We start from the raw sequence: 14933 nt of genomic DNA on the forward strand, positions 1-14933 counted from the left end.
CAAAAGAAAATAATAAGGGAAAGGGCATAAAAATAGAGAAATCTAATTCCAACCCTGATGAACTTTATATGTATCGTCAACCCCCGAAGTCCTTAAGTTGTAACAATGACCCGGGAACCTCTAAACCACCAGGTTTTTCTAAACCAATGTGGAAAACGATGGCTCGTATTAGGAGAACATCATATATCCCTAGAAACTTGGCAAAACGAAACAAAACCGAAGAAGAAGAAACAAGCGAGTCGGAATAAGATAGTTGTATTCGTGTGGTGTAATATATGTAATATAGTGTGCTTATGCTTTATGATATATGTAAAAATTGCTTGTATTAATAAGTATTTTTTTTTATGAATCTAACTCTTGTCTATTTTACAGTATAAAAACACAAAATGGATAGACAACCCAATATTTTAAGAGACCTACCCGGAGACATGATTGATGAAATCTTGTCTAGAGTCGGTCAGAATTCTTCGGCACAACTATTTAAGGCGAGATCAGTTTGTAAGACATTCGAAGAACGTTCCAAGAATGCCTTGGTTTATAAAAGGCTTTCGTTCGAAAGATGGGGGATATCACATTGGGAAATCCATAAGTTACGATGTGTTTACTTTGACGCATATATTGCGGGGAACCCAAATGCTATTTTACGCAATGGGTTAAGAAATTATTTTGACTCAATATATCTGAATATTGGACTTCGTGATTTAGAAAAAGCGGCTAACATGCAACATAAAGAAGCATGTTATGCTTACGGATTAGTAATGTTCGCTTCTCACCAAAGTGAGAACAAGAACATAGGGCTACAACTATTAAACAAAACGTTCCCACAAGTGACGGAGTCGGTAATTGGGGTAAGAAATGAGGTTTTTAGATTGTTACGGGACTGTTGGACATTACGTAACCCTCGTCCCTTTGACGACGTTACAACACGCTGTCTTATCAACGTCCATAACGGTTATGTTCCACAAGACCAAGGATGGGATGTAATCCTAGTAAAACCAGAATGCATGACTTGTTTCTGGATGTATGAATTACGTGTCTTTATTGCCTTTGCTGAACGACTTGTGTACTAGCTAGAATTATCTTCACAACCATCTTGTATCAAATTTATTGTGTGCTATATTTCATGTTATATGTAAAATAAGCGGTATTGTAAGTTTGTTAAATAATGTGTAAAAGTTTGAACGCGAAATAATATTATAATCAGTTTTTCATATAGAATTGTAGTAGTTGAATTGTATATTAGCTACTAAGTATGAACTTAACGGGTAGGTACTACCCGAATTTAAACTTATAAAACGCTAAAATGAAGAAAAAGCTATTATAAATGAGTTCATATTATGCTACGAAATACTATTAACTACTCTTAATATTCTGTATGATTAACTTGTTCCGTTTGACTATTTTGAAGGAAATAGCACCGACTACTCGACACACCGTGAATATGAATGAAGAGGAATTCTGTACTTTTCTAGCTTCAAACATAGCCGCAGTACAGGCTGCGCTACATACCAACAATAACCTTGGATCTAGCAGTACAGGAAATCGTGTAGGATGCACCTACAAAGAATTCACTGCCTGCAAACCTTTGGAATTTGATGGAACCGAAGGACCGATCGGATTGAAACGGTGGACCGAGAAGGTCGAATCGGTGTTTGCCATAAGTAAGTGTACTGAAGAGGACAAAGTGAAGTACGCTACGCATACCTTCACAGGTTCTGCGTTAACATGGTGGAATACCTATCTAGAGCAAGTGGGACAAGACGATGCGTACGCACTACCATGGTCAGCATTCAAGCACTTGATGAACGAGAAGTACCGTCCCAGAACCTAGGTCAATAGGCTCAAGACAGAACTTAGAGGGTTACGAACCCAAGGATTTGATATTACCACGTACGAAAGACGATTCACAGATTTGTGCCTATTGTGTCCGGGAGCATTCGAAGATGAGGAAGAGAATATCGACGCGTTTGTGAAAGGATTACCGGAAAGAATCCAAGAAGATATAAGTTCACACGAGCCCGCCTCCATACAACAGGCATGTAGAATGGCTCACAAACTAGTGAACCAGATTGAAGAAAGAATTAAAGAACAGACTGCTGAAGAGGCCAATGTGAAGCAAGTCAAAAGAAAGTGGGAGGAAAACGGTGATAAGAATCACCAATACAACAACAACAGCAATTACAACAATAATCGCAACAATTATCCCAACAATCGCAACATCAATCGCAACTACAACAAACGGCCCAACAACAACAACAACAACAACAACAACAACAACAACAACAACAGCAATTACAACAATCATCCCAACAACAATAATAACCGCAACAACAACAACAACAACAATCAGAAGCAGCTATGCCAAAGGTGTGAAAAGTATCACTCGGGGTTCTGCACCAAATTTTGCAACAAGTGTAAAAGAAATGGTCATAGCGCGGCGAAGTGTGAGGTCTACGGACCAGGGGTTAATAGAACGAAAGGAACAAATGGTGTCGGAACGAGTAATGGCGGAGCAAGTAGTGTCAGAGCAAGTTATGCCAATGTAGTTTGTTATAAATGTGGAAAACTGGGCCACATTATTAGAAATTGCCCGAACCAGGAGAACACGAATGGACAAGGCCGCGGAAGAGTTTTCAATATTAATTCGGCAGAGGCACAGGAAGACCCGGAGCTTGTTACGGGTACGTTTCTTATTGACAATAAATCTGCTTACATTTTATTTGATTCGGGTGCAGATAGAAGCTATATGAGTAGAGATTTTTGTGCTAAATTAAGTTGTCCATTGACGCCTTTGGATAGTAAATTTTTACTCGAATTAGCAAATGGTAAATTAATTTCAGCAGATAATATATGTCGGAATCGAGAAATTAAACTGGTTAGCGAAACATTTAAGATTGATTTGATACCAGTAGAGTTAGGGAGTTTTGATGTGATAATCAGTATGGACTGGTTGAAAGAAGTGAAAGTAGAGATCGTTTGTTACAAAAATGCAATTCGCATTATACGAGAAAAAGGAAAACCCTTAATGGTGTACGGAGAAAAGGGCAACACGAAGCTACATCTTATTAGTAATTTGAAGGCACAAAAACTAATAAGAAAAGGTTGCTATGCTGTTCTAGCACACGTCGAGAAAGTACAAACTGAAGAAAAGAGCATCAATGATGTTCCCATTGCAAAAGAATTTCCCGATGTATTTCCGAAAGAATTACCGGGATTACCCCCACATCGATCCGTTGAATTTCAAATAGATCTTGTACCAGGAGTTGCACCAATAGCTCGTGCTCCTTACAGACTCGCACCCAGCGAGATGAAAGAACTGAAAAGCCAATTACAAGAACTTTTAGAGCGTGGTTTCATTTGACCAAGCACATCACCGTGGGGAGCTCCTGTTTTGTTTGTCAAGAAGAAAGATGGTACATTCAGGTTGTGTATCGACTACCGAGAGTTGAACAAACTTACCATCAAGAACCGCTACCCACTACCGAGAATCGACGACTTATTTGATCAACTACAAGGCTCGTCTGTTTATTCGAAGATTGACTTACGTTACGGGTATCATCAAATGCGGGTGAAAGAAGATGATATTCCAAAGACTGCTTTCAGAACACGTTACGGTCATTACGAGTTTATGGTCATGCCGTTTGGTTTAACTAATGCACCAGCTGTGTTCATGGACCTTATGAACCGAGTGTGTGGACCATACCTTGACAAGTTTGTCATTGTTTTCATTGATGACATACTTATTTACTCAAAGAATGACCAAGAACACGGTGAACATTTGAGAAAGGTGTTAGAAGTATTGAGGAAGGAAGAATTGTACGCTAAGTTTTCAAAGTGTGCATTTGGGTTGGAAGAAGTTCAATTCCTCGGTCACATAGTGAACAAAGAAGGTATTAAGGTGGATCCGGCAAAGATAGAAACTGTTGAAAAGTGGAAAACCCCAAAAACTCTGAAACACATACGCCAGTTTTTAGGACTAGCTGGTTACTACAGAAGGTTCATCCAAGAATTTTCCAGAATAGCAAAACCCTTGACTGCATTAACGCATAAAGGGAAGAAATTTGAATGGAATGATGAACAAGAGAAAGCATTTCAGTTATTGAAGAAAAAGCTAACTACGGCACCTATATTGTCATTGCCTGAAGGGAATGATGATTTTGTGATTTATTGTGACTCATCAAAGCAAGGTCTCGGTTGTGTATTAATGCAACGAACGAAGGTGATTGCTTATGAGTCTAGACAATTGAAGATTCACGAACAAAATTATACGACGCATGATTTGGAATTAGGCGCGGTTGTTTTTGCATTAAAGACTTGGAGGCACTACTTATATGGGGTCAAACGTATTATATATACCGACCACAAAAGTCTTCAACACATATTTAATCAGAAACAACTGAATATGAGGCAGCGTAGGTGGATTGAATTATTGAATGATTACGACTTTGAGATTCATTACCACCCGGGGAAGGCAAATGTGGTAGCCGATGCCTTGAGCAGGAAGGACAGAGAACCCATTCGAGTAAAATCTATGAATATAATGATTCACACTAACCTTACTACTCAAATAAAGGAGGCGCAACAAGGAGTTTTAAAAGAGGGAAATTTAAAGGATGAAATACCCAAAGGATCAGAGAAGCATCTTAATATTCGGGAAGACGGAACCCGGTATAGGGCTGAAAGGATTTGGGTACCAAAATTTGGAGATATGAGAGAAATGGTACTTAGAGAAGCTCATAAAACCAGATACTCAATACATCCTGGAACGGGGAAGATGTACAAGGATCTCAAGAAACATTTTTGGTGGCCGGGTATGAAAGCCGATGTTGCTAAATACGTAGGAGAATGTTTGACGTGTTCTAAGGTCAAAGCTGAGCATCAGAAACCATCAGGTCTACTTCAACAACCCGAAATCCCGGAATGAAAATGGGAAAACATTACCATGGATTTCATCACTAAATTGCCAAGGACTGCAAGTGGTTTTGATACTATTTGGGTAATAGTTGATCGTCTCACCAAATCAGCACACTTCCTGCCAATAAAAGAAGATGACAAGATGGAGAAGTTAGCACGACTGTATTTGAAGGAAGTCATCTCCAGACATGGAATACCAATCTCTATTATCTCTGATAGGGATGGCAGATTTATTTCAAGATTCTGGCAGACATTACAGCAAGCATTAGGAACTCGTCTAGACATGAGTACTGCCTATCATCCACAAACTGATGGGCAGAGGGAAAGGACAATACAAACGCTTGAAGATATGCTACGAGCATGTGTTATTGATTTCGGAAACAGTTGGGATCGACATCTACCGTTAGCAGAATTTTCCTACAACAACAGCTACCATTCAAGCATTGGGATGGCGCCATTTGAAGCACTTTATGGTAGAAAGTGCAGGTCTCTGATTTGTTGGAGTGAAGTGGGGGATAGACAGATTATGGGTCCGGAGATTATACAAGAAACTACCGAGAAGATCATCCAAATTCAAAAACGGTTGAAAACCGCCCAAACTCGACAAAAGAGCTACGCTGACATTAAAAGAAAAGATATAGAATTTGAAATTGGAGAGATGGTCATGCTTAAAGTTGCACCTTGGAAAGGCGTTGTTCGATTTGGTAAACGAGGGAAATTAAATCCAAGGTATATTGGACCATTCAAGATTATTGATCGTGTCGGACCAGTAGCTTACCGACTTGAGTTACCTCAACAACTCGCGACTGTACATAACACTTTCCACGTCTTGAATTTGAAGAAATGTTTTGCTAAAGAAGATCTCACTATTCCGTTAGATGAAATCCAAATCAACGAAAAACTTCAATTCATCGAAGAACCCGTCGAAATAATGGATCGTGAGGTTAAAAGACTTAAGCAAAACAAGATACCAATTGGTAAGGTTTGATGGAATGCTCGTAGAGGACCGAGTTCACCTGGGAGCGTGAAGATCAGATGAAGAAGAAATACCCGCATCTATTTCCAGAAGATTCGTCAACACCTTCAACAGCTTAAAATTTCGGGACGAAATTTATTTAACGGGTAGGTACTGTAGTGACCCGAACTTTTCCATGTTTATATATATTAATTGAGATTGATATTTACATGATTAAATGTTTTCAACGTGTTAAGCAATTAAACTTGTTAAGACTTGATTAATTGAAATATGTTTCATATAGACAATTGACCACCCAAGTTGACCGGTGATTCACGAACGTTAAAACTTGTAAAAACTATATGATGACATATATATGGATATATATATATAGTTAACATGATACTATGATAAGTAAACATATCATTAAGTATATTAACAATGAACTACGTATGTAAAAACAAGACTACTAACTTAATGATTTTTAAACGAGACATATATGTAACGATTATCGTTGTAAAGACATTTAATGTATATATATCATATTAAGAGATATTCATACATGATAATATCATGATAATATAATAATTTAAAATCTCATTTGATATTATAAACATTGGGTTAACAACATTTAACAAGATCGTTAACCTAAAGGTTTCAAAACAACACTTACATGTAACGACTAACGATGACTTAACGACTCAGTTAAAATGTATATATATGTAGTGTTTTAATATGTATTTATACACTTTTGAAAGACTTAAATACACTTATCAAAATACTTCTACTTAACAAAAATTCTTACAATTACATCCTCGTTCAGTTTCATCAACAATTCTACTCGTATGCACCCGTATTCGTACTCGTACAATACACAGCTTTTAGATGTATGTACTATTGGTATATACACTCCAATGATCAGCTCTTAGCAGCCCATGTGAGTCACCTAACACATGTGGGAACAATCATTTGGCAACTAGCATGAAATATCTCATAAAATTACAAAAATATGAGTAATCATTCATGACTTATTTACATGAAAAAAAAAATTACATATCCTTTATATCTAATCCATACACCAACGACCAAAAACACCTAAAAACACTTTCATTCTTCAATTTTCTTCATCTAATTGATCTCTCTCAAGTTCTATCTTCAAGTTCTAAGTGTTCTTCATATATTCTACAAGTTCTAGTTACATAAAATCAAGAATACTTTCAAGTTTGCTAGCTCACTTCCAATCTTGTAAGGTGATCATCCAACCTCAAGAAATCTTTGTTTCTTATAGTAGGTTATCATTCTAATATAAGGTAATAATCATATTCAAACTTTGGTTCAATTTCTATAACTATAACAATCTTATCTCAAGTGATGATCTTACTTGAACTTGTTTTCGTGTCATGATTCTGCTTCAAGAACTTCGAGCCATCCAAGGATCCGTTGAAGCTAGATCCATTTTTCTATTTTCCAGTAGGTTTATCCAAGGAACTTAAGGTTGTAATGATGTTCATAACATCATTCGATTCATACATATAAAGCTATCTTATTCGAAGGTTTAAACTTGTAATCACTAGAACATAGTTTAGTTAATTCTAAACTTGTTCGCAAACAAAAGTTAATCCTTCTAACTTGACTTTTAAAATCAACTAAACACATGTTCTATATCTATATGATATGCTAACTTAATGATTTAAAACCTGGAAACACAAAAAACACCGTAAAACCGGATTTACGCCGTCGTAGTAACACCGCGGGCTGTTTTGGGTTAGTTAATTAAAAACTATGATAAACTTTGATTTAAAAGTCGTTATTCTGAGGAAATGATTGTTATTATGAACATGAAACTATATCCAAAAATTATGGTTAAACTCAAAGTGGAAGTATGTTTTCTAAAATGGTCATCTAGACGTCGTTCTTTCGACTGAAATGACTACCTTTACAAAAACGACTTGTAACTTATTTTTCCGACTATAAACCTATACTTTTTCTGTTTAGATTCATAAAATAGAGTTCAATATGAAACCATAGCAATTTGATTCACTCAAAACGGATTTAAAATGAAGAAGTTATGGGTAAAACAAGATTGGATAATTTTTCTCATTTTAGCTACGTGAAAATTGGTAACAAATCTATTCCAAACATAACTTAATCAACTTGTATTGTATAGTATGTAATCTTGAGATACCATAGACACGTATACAATGTTTCGACCTATCATGTCGACACATCTATATATATTTCGGAACAACCATAGACACTCTATATGTGAATGTTGGAGTTAGCTATACAGGGTTGAGGTTGATTCCAAAATATATATAGTTTGAGTTGTGATCAATACTGAGATACGTATACATTAGGTCGTGGATTGATTCAAGATAATATTTATCGATTTATTTCTGTACATCTAACTGTGGACAACTAGTTGTAGGTTACTAACGAGGACAGCTGACTTAATAAACTTAAAACATCAAAATATATTAAAAGTGTTGTAAATATATTTTGAACATACTTTGATATATATATATATATATTGTTATAGGTTCGTGAATCAACCAGTGGCCAAGTCTTACTTCCCGACGAAGTAAAAATCTGTGAAAGTGAGTTATAGTCCCACTTTTAAAATCTAATATTTTTGGGATGAGAATACATGCAGGTTTTATAAATGATTTACAAAATAGACACAAGTACGTGAAACTACATTCTATGGTTGAATTATCGAAATCGAATATGCCCATTTTTATTAAGTCTGGTAATCTAAGAATTAGGGAACAGACACCCTAATTGATGCGAATCCTAAAGATAGATCTATTGGGCCCAACAAGCCCCATCCAAAGTACCGGATGCTTTAGTACTTCGAAATTTATATCATATCCGAAGGGTGTCCCGGAATGATGGGGATATTCTTATATATGCATCTTGTTAATGTCGGTTACCAGGTGTTCACCATATGAATGATTTTTATCTCTATGTATGGGATGTGTATTGAAATATGAAATCTTGTGATCTATTATTATGATTTGATATATATAGGTTAAACCTATAACTCACCAACATTTTTGTTGACGTTTTAAGCATGTTTATTCTCAGGTGATTATTAAGAGCTTCTGTGTAGTGACCCGAACTTTTCCATGTTTATATATATTAATTGAGATTGATATTTACATGATTAAATGTTTCCAACATGTTAAGCAATCAAACTTGTTAAGACTTGATTAATTGAAATATGTTTCATATAGACAATTGACCACCCAAGTTGACCGGTGATTCACGAACGTTAAAACTTATAAAAACTATATGATGACATATATATGGTTATATATATAGTTAACATGTTTTTATTATAAGTATGTATCTCATTAGGTATTTTAACAATGAGTTATATACATAAAAATGAGACTATTAATTTAAGAAACTCGAAAACGATATATATAACGATTATCGTTATAACAATGTCTTACTAGGTACATATGAATCATATTAAGATATTGATACACTTGGTTAATTATGTTAAATGATAAGTAAATATATTATTAAGTGTATTAACAATGAAATGCATATGTAAAAATAAGGCTACTAACTTAATGATTTCGAAACGAGACATATATGTAACGATTATCGTTGTAACGACATTTAACTGTATATACATCATACTAAGATATATTATATATCATAATATCATGATAATATAATAATTTAACATCTCATTTGTTATAATAAATAATGGGTTAACAACATTCAACAAGATCGTTAACCTAAAGGTTTCAAAACAACATTTACATGTAACGACTAACGATGACTTAACGACTCAGTTAAAATGTATATACATGTAGTGTTTTAATATGTATTCATACACTTTTGAAAGACTTCAATACACTTATCAAAATACTTCTACTTAACAAAAATGCTTACAATTACATCCTCGTTCAGTTTCATCAACAATTCTACTCGTATGCACCCGTATTCGTACTCGTACAATACACAGCTTTTAGATGTATGTACTATTGGTATATACACTCCAATGATCAGCTCTTAGCAGCCCATGTGAGTCACCTAACACATGTGGGAACCATCATTTGGCAACTAGCATGAAATATCTCATAAAATTACAAAAATATGAGTAATCATTCATGACTTATTTACATGAAAACAAAATTACATATCCTTTATATCTAATCCATACACCAACGACCAAAAACACCTACAAACACTTTCATTCTTCAATTTTCTTCATCTAATTGATCTCTCTCAAGTTCTATCTTCAAGTTCTAAGTGTTCTTCATAAATTCCAAAAGTTCTAGTTTCATAAAATCAAGAATACTTTCAAGTTTGCTAGCTCACTTCCAATCTTGTAAGGTGATCATCCAACCTCAAGAAATCTTTGTTTCTTACAGTAGGTTATCATTCTAATACAAGGTAATAATCATATTCAAACTTTGGTTCAATTTCTATAACTATAACAATCTTATTTCAAGTGATGATCTTACTTGAACTTGTTTTCGTGTCATGATTCTGCTTCAAGAACTTCAAGCCATCCAAGGATCCATTGAAGCTAGATCCATTTTTCTCTTTTCCAGTAGGTTTATCCAAGGAACTTAAGGTAGTAATGATGTTCATAACATCATTCGATTCATACATATAAAGCTATCTTATTCGAAGGTTTAAACTTGTAATCACTAGAACATAGTTTAGTTAATTCTAAACTTGTTCGCAAACAAAAGTTAATCCTTCTAACTTGACTTTTAAAATCAACTAAACACATGTTCTATATCTATATGATATGCTAACTTAATGATTTAAAACCTGGAAACACGAAAAACACCGTAAAACCGGATTTACGCCGTCGTAGTAACACCGCGGGCTGTTTTGGGTTAGTTAATTAAAAACTATGATAAACTTTGATTTTAAAGTTGTTATTCTGAGAAAATGATTTTTATTATGAACATGAAACTATATCCAAAAATTATGATTAAACTCAAAGTGGAAGTATGTTTTCTAAAATGGTCATCTAGACGTCGTTCTTTCGACTGAAATGACTACCTTTACAAAAACGACTTGTAACTTATTTTTCCGACTATAAACCTATACTTTTCTGTTTAGATTCATAAAATAGAGTTCAATATGAAACCATAGCAATTTGATTCACTCAAAACGGATTTAAAATGAAGAAGTTATGGGTAAAACAAGATTGGATAATTTTTCTCATTTTAGCTACGTGAAAATTGGTAACAAATCTATTCCAACCATAACTTAATCAACTTGTATTGTATATTATGTAATCTTGAGATACCATAGACACGTATACAATGTTTCGACCTATCATGTCGACACATCTATATATATTTCGGAACAACCATAGACACTCTATATGTGAATGTTGGAGTTAGCTATACAGGGTTGAGGTTGATTCCAAAATATATATAGTTTGAGTTGTGATCAATACTGAGATACGTATACACTGGGTCGTGGATTGATTCAAGATAATATTTATCGATTTATTTCTGTACATCTAACTGTGGACAACTAGTTGTAGGTTACTAACGAGGACAGCTGACTTAATAAACTTAAAACATCAAAATATATTAAAAGTGTTGTAAATATATTTTGAACATACTTTGATATATATGTATATATTGTTATAGGTTCGTGAATCAACCAGTGGCCAAGTCTTACTTCCCGACGAAGTAAAAATCTGTGAAAGTGAGTTATAGTCCCACTTTTAAAATCTAATATTTTTGGGATGAGAATACATGCAGGTTTTATAAATGATTTACAAAATAGACACAAGTACGTGAAACTACATTCTATGGTTGAATTATCGAAATCGAATATGCCCCTTTTTATTAAGTCTGGTAATCTAAGAATTAGGGAACAGACACCCTAATTGACGCGAATCCTAAAGATAGATCTATTGGGCCTAACAAACCCCATCCAAAGTACCGGATGCTTTAGTACTTCGAAATTTATATCATATCCGAAGGGTGTCCCGGAATGATGGGGATATTCTTATATATGCATCTTGTTAATGTCGGTTACCAGGTGTTCACCATATGAATGATTTTTATCTCTATGTATGGGATGTGTATTGAAATATGAAATCTTGTGGTCTATTGTTACGATTTGATATATATAGGTTAAACCTATAACTCACCAACATTTTTGTTGACGTTTAAAGCATGTTTATTCTCAGGTGAATATTAAGAGCTTCCGCTGTTGCATACTAAAATAAGGACAAGATTTGGAGTCCATGTTTGTATGATATTGTGTAAAAACTGCATTCAAGAAACTGATTTCGATGTAATATATTTGTATTGTAAACCATTATGTAATGGTCGTGTGTAAACAGGATATTTTAGATTATCATTATTTGATAATCTACGTAAAGCTTTTTAAACCTTTATTTATGAAATAAAGGTTATGGTTTGTTTTAAAATGAATGCAGTCTCTGAAAAACGTCTCATATAGAGGTCAAAACCTCGCAACGAAATCAATTAATATGGAACGTTTTTAATCAATAAGAACGGGACATTTCAGTTGGTATCCGAGCGTTGGTCTTAGAGAACCAGAATTTTGCATTAGTGTGTCTTATCGAGTTTGTTAGGATGCATTAGTGAGTCTGGACTTCGACCGTGTTTACTTGAAAAATGATTGCTTAACAAATTTTGTTGGAAACTATATATTTTTAACATGTGAATATTATGTGATATATTAATCTCTTAACGCGTTTGATATTATGTGATAGATGTCTACCTCTAGAACAAGTCCCATTGACTCACCTAATAATAATGAAGAGTCAAATGTAAATTGGAATGATTCGTGGACTGATTCACAAGTTCCCGAAGAGGAACCGGAAGAAGAGTCGGAACCGGAAGAAGAATTGGAACCGGAAGAAGAATCGGAACCGGATGAAGAAATAGAACCGGTGGGGGAAATAATAAAACGGTTAAGTAAAAGAAAATCCTCAACCAACCGACCAAGGTTAATTATGGTCAATGGTGTTTCCGCCAAGGAAGCAAAATATTGGGAGGATTACCAATTCTCCGATGAATCGGATTCCGACGAGAATTCCGATGATGTTATAGAAATTACCCCAACTGAATTTAAAAAGGCAAAAGAAAATAATAAGGGAAAGGGCATAAAAATAGAGAAATCTAATTCCAACCCCGATGAACTTTATATGTATCGTCAACCCCCGAAGTCTTTAAGTTGTAACAATGACCCGGGAACCTCTAAACCACCAGGTTTTTCTAAACCAATGTGGACAACGACGGCTCGTATTAGGGGAACATCATAATCCCTAGAAACTTGGCAAAACGAACCAAAACCGAAGAAGAAGAAACGAGCGAGTCGGAATAAGATAGTTGTATTCGTGTGGTGTAATATATGTAATATAGTGTTCTTATGCTTTATGAGATATGTAAAAATTGCTTGTATTAATAAGTATTTTTTTATGAATCTAACTCTTGTCTATTTTACAGTTTAAAAACACAAAATGGATAGACAACCCAATATTTTAAGAGACCTACCCGGAGACATGATTGATGAAATCTTGTCTAGAGTCGGCCAGAATTCCTCGGCACAACTATTTAAGGCGAGATCAGTTTGTAAGACATTCGAAGAACGTTCCAAGAATGTCTTGGTTTATAAGAGACTTTCGTTTGAAAGATGGGGGATATCACATTGGGAAACCCATAAGTTACGATGTGTTTACTTTGACGCATATATTGCGGGGAACCCAAATGCTATTTTACGCAACGGGTTAAGAAATTATTTTGACTCAATATATCCGAATATTGGACTTCGTGATTTAGAAAAAGCGGCTAACATGCAACATAAAGAAGCATGTTATGCTTACGGATTAGTAATGTTCGCTTCTCACCAAAGTGAGAACAAGAACATCGGGCTACAACTATTAAACAAAACGTTTCCACAAGTGACGGAGTCGGTAATTGGGGTAAGAAATGAGGTTTTTAGATTATTACGGGACTGTTGGACATTACGTAACCCTCGTCCCTTTGACGACGTTACAACACGCTGTCTTATCAACGGCCATAACGGTTATGTTGCACAAGACCAAGGATGGGAAGTAGTCCTAGTAAAACCAGAATGCATGACTTGTTTCTGGACGTATGAATTACGTGTCTTTATTGCCTTTGCTGAACGACTTGTGTACTAGCTAGAATTATCTTCACAACTATCTTGTATCAAAGTTATTGTGTGCTATATTTCATGCTTTATGTAAAATAAGCGGTATTGTAAGTTTGTAAAATATTGTATAAAAGTTTGAACGCGAAATATTATTATAATCAGTTTTTCATATAGAATTATAGTAGTTGAATTGTATATTAGCTACTAAGTATGAACTTAACGGGTAGGTACTACCCGAATTTAAACTTATAAAACGCTAATATGAAGAAAAAGCTTTTATAAATGAGTTCATATTATGCTACGAAATACTATTAACTACTCTTAATATTCTGTATGATTAACTTGTTCCATTTAACTATTTTGAAGGAAATGGCACCGACTACTCGACACACCGTGAATATGAATGAAGAGGAATTCCGTACTTTTCTAGCTTCAAACATAGCCGCAGTACAGGCTGCGCTACATACCAACAATAACCTTGGATATAGCAGTACAGGAAATCGTGTAGGATGCACCTACAAAGAATTCACTGCCTGCAAACCTTTAGAATTTGATGGAACTGAAGGACCGATCGGATTGAAACGGTGGACCGAGAAGGTCGAATCGGTGTTTGCCATAAGTAAGTGTACTGAAGAGGACAAAGTAAAGTACGCTACGCATACCTTCACAGGTTCTGCGTTAACATGGTGGAATACCTATCTAGAGCAAGTGGGACAAGACGATGCGTACGCACTACCGTGGTCAGCATTCAAGCACTTGATGAACGAGAAGTACCGTCCCAGAACCGAGGTCAATAAGCTCAAGACAGAACTTAGAGGGTTACGAACCCAAGGATTTGATATTACCACGTACGAAAGACGATTCACAGAATTGTGCCTATTGTGTCCGGGAGCATTCGAAGATGAGGAAGAGAAGATCG

This window comes from Rutidosis leptorrhynchoides, chromosome 5 (assembly GCF_046630445.1).
Source record: "Rutidosis leptorrhynchoides isolate AG116_Rl617_1_P2 chromosome 5, CSIRO_AGI_Rlap_v1, whole genome shotgun sequence".
NCBI classification, from domain to species: domain Eukaryota; kingdom Viridiplantae; phylum Streptophyta; class Magnoliopsida; order Asterales; family Asteraceae; genus Rutidosis; species Rutidosis leptorrhynchoides.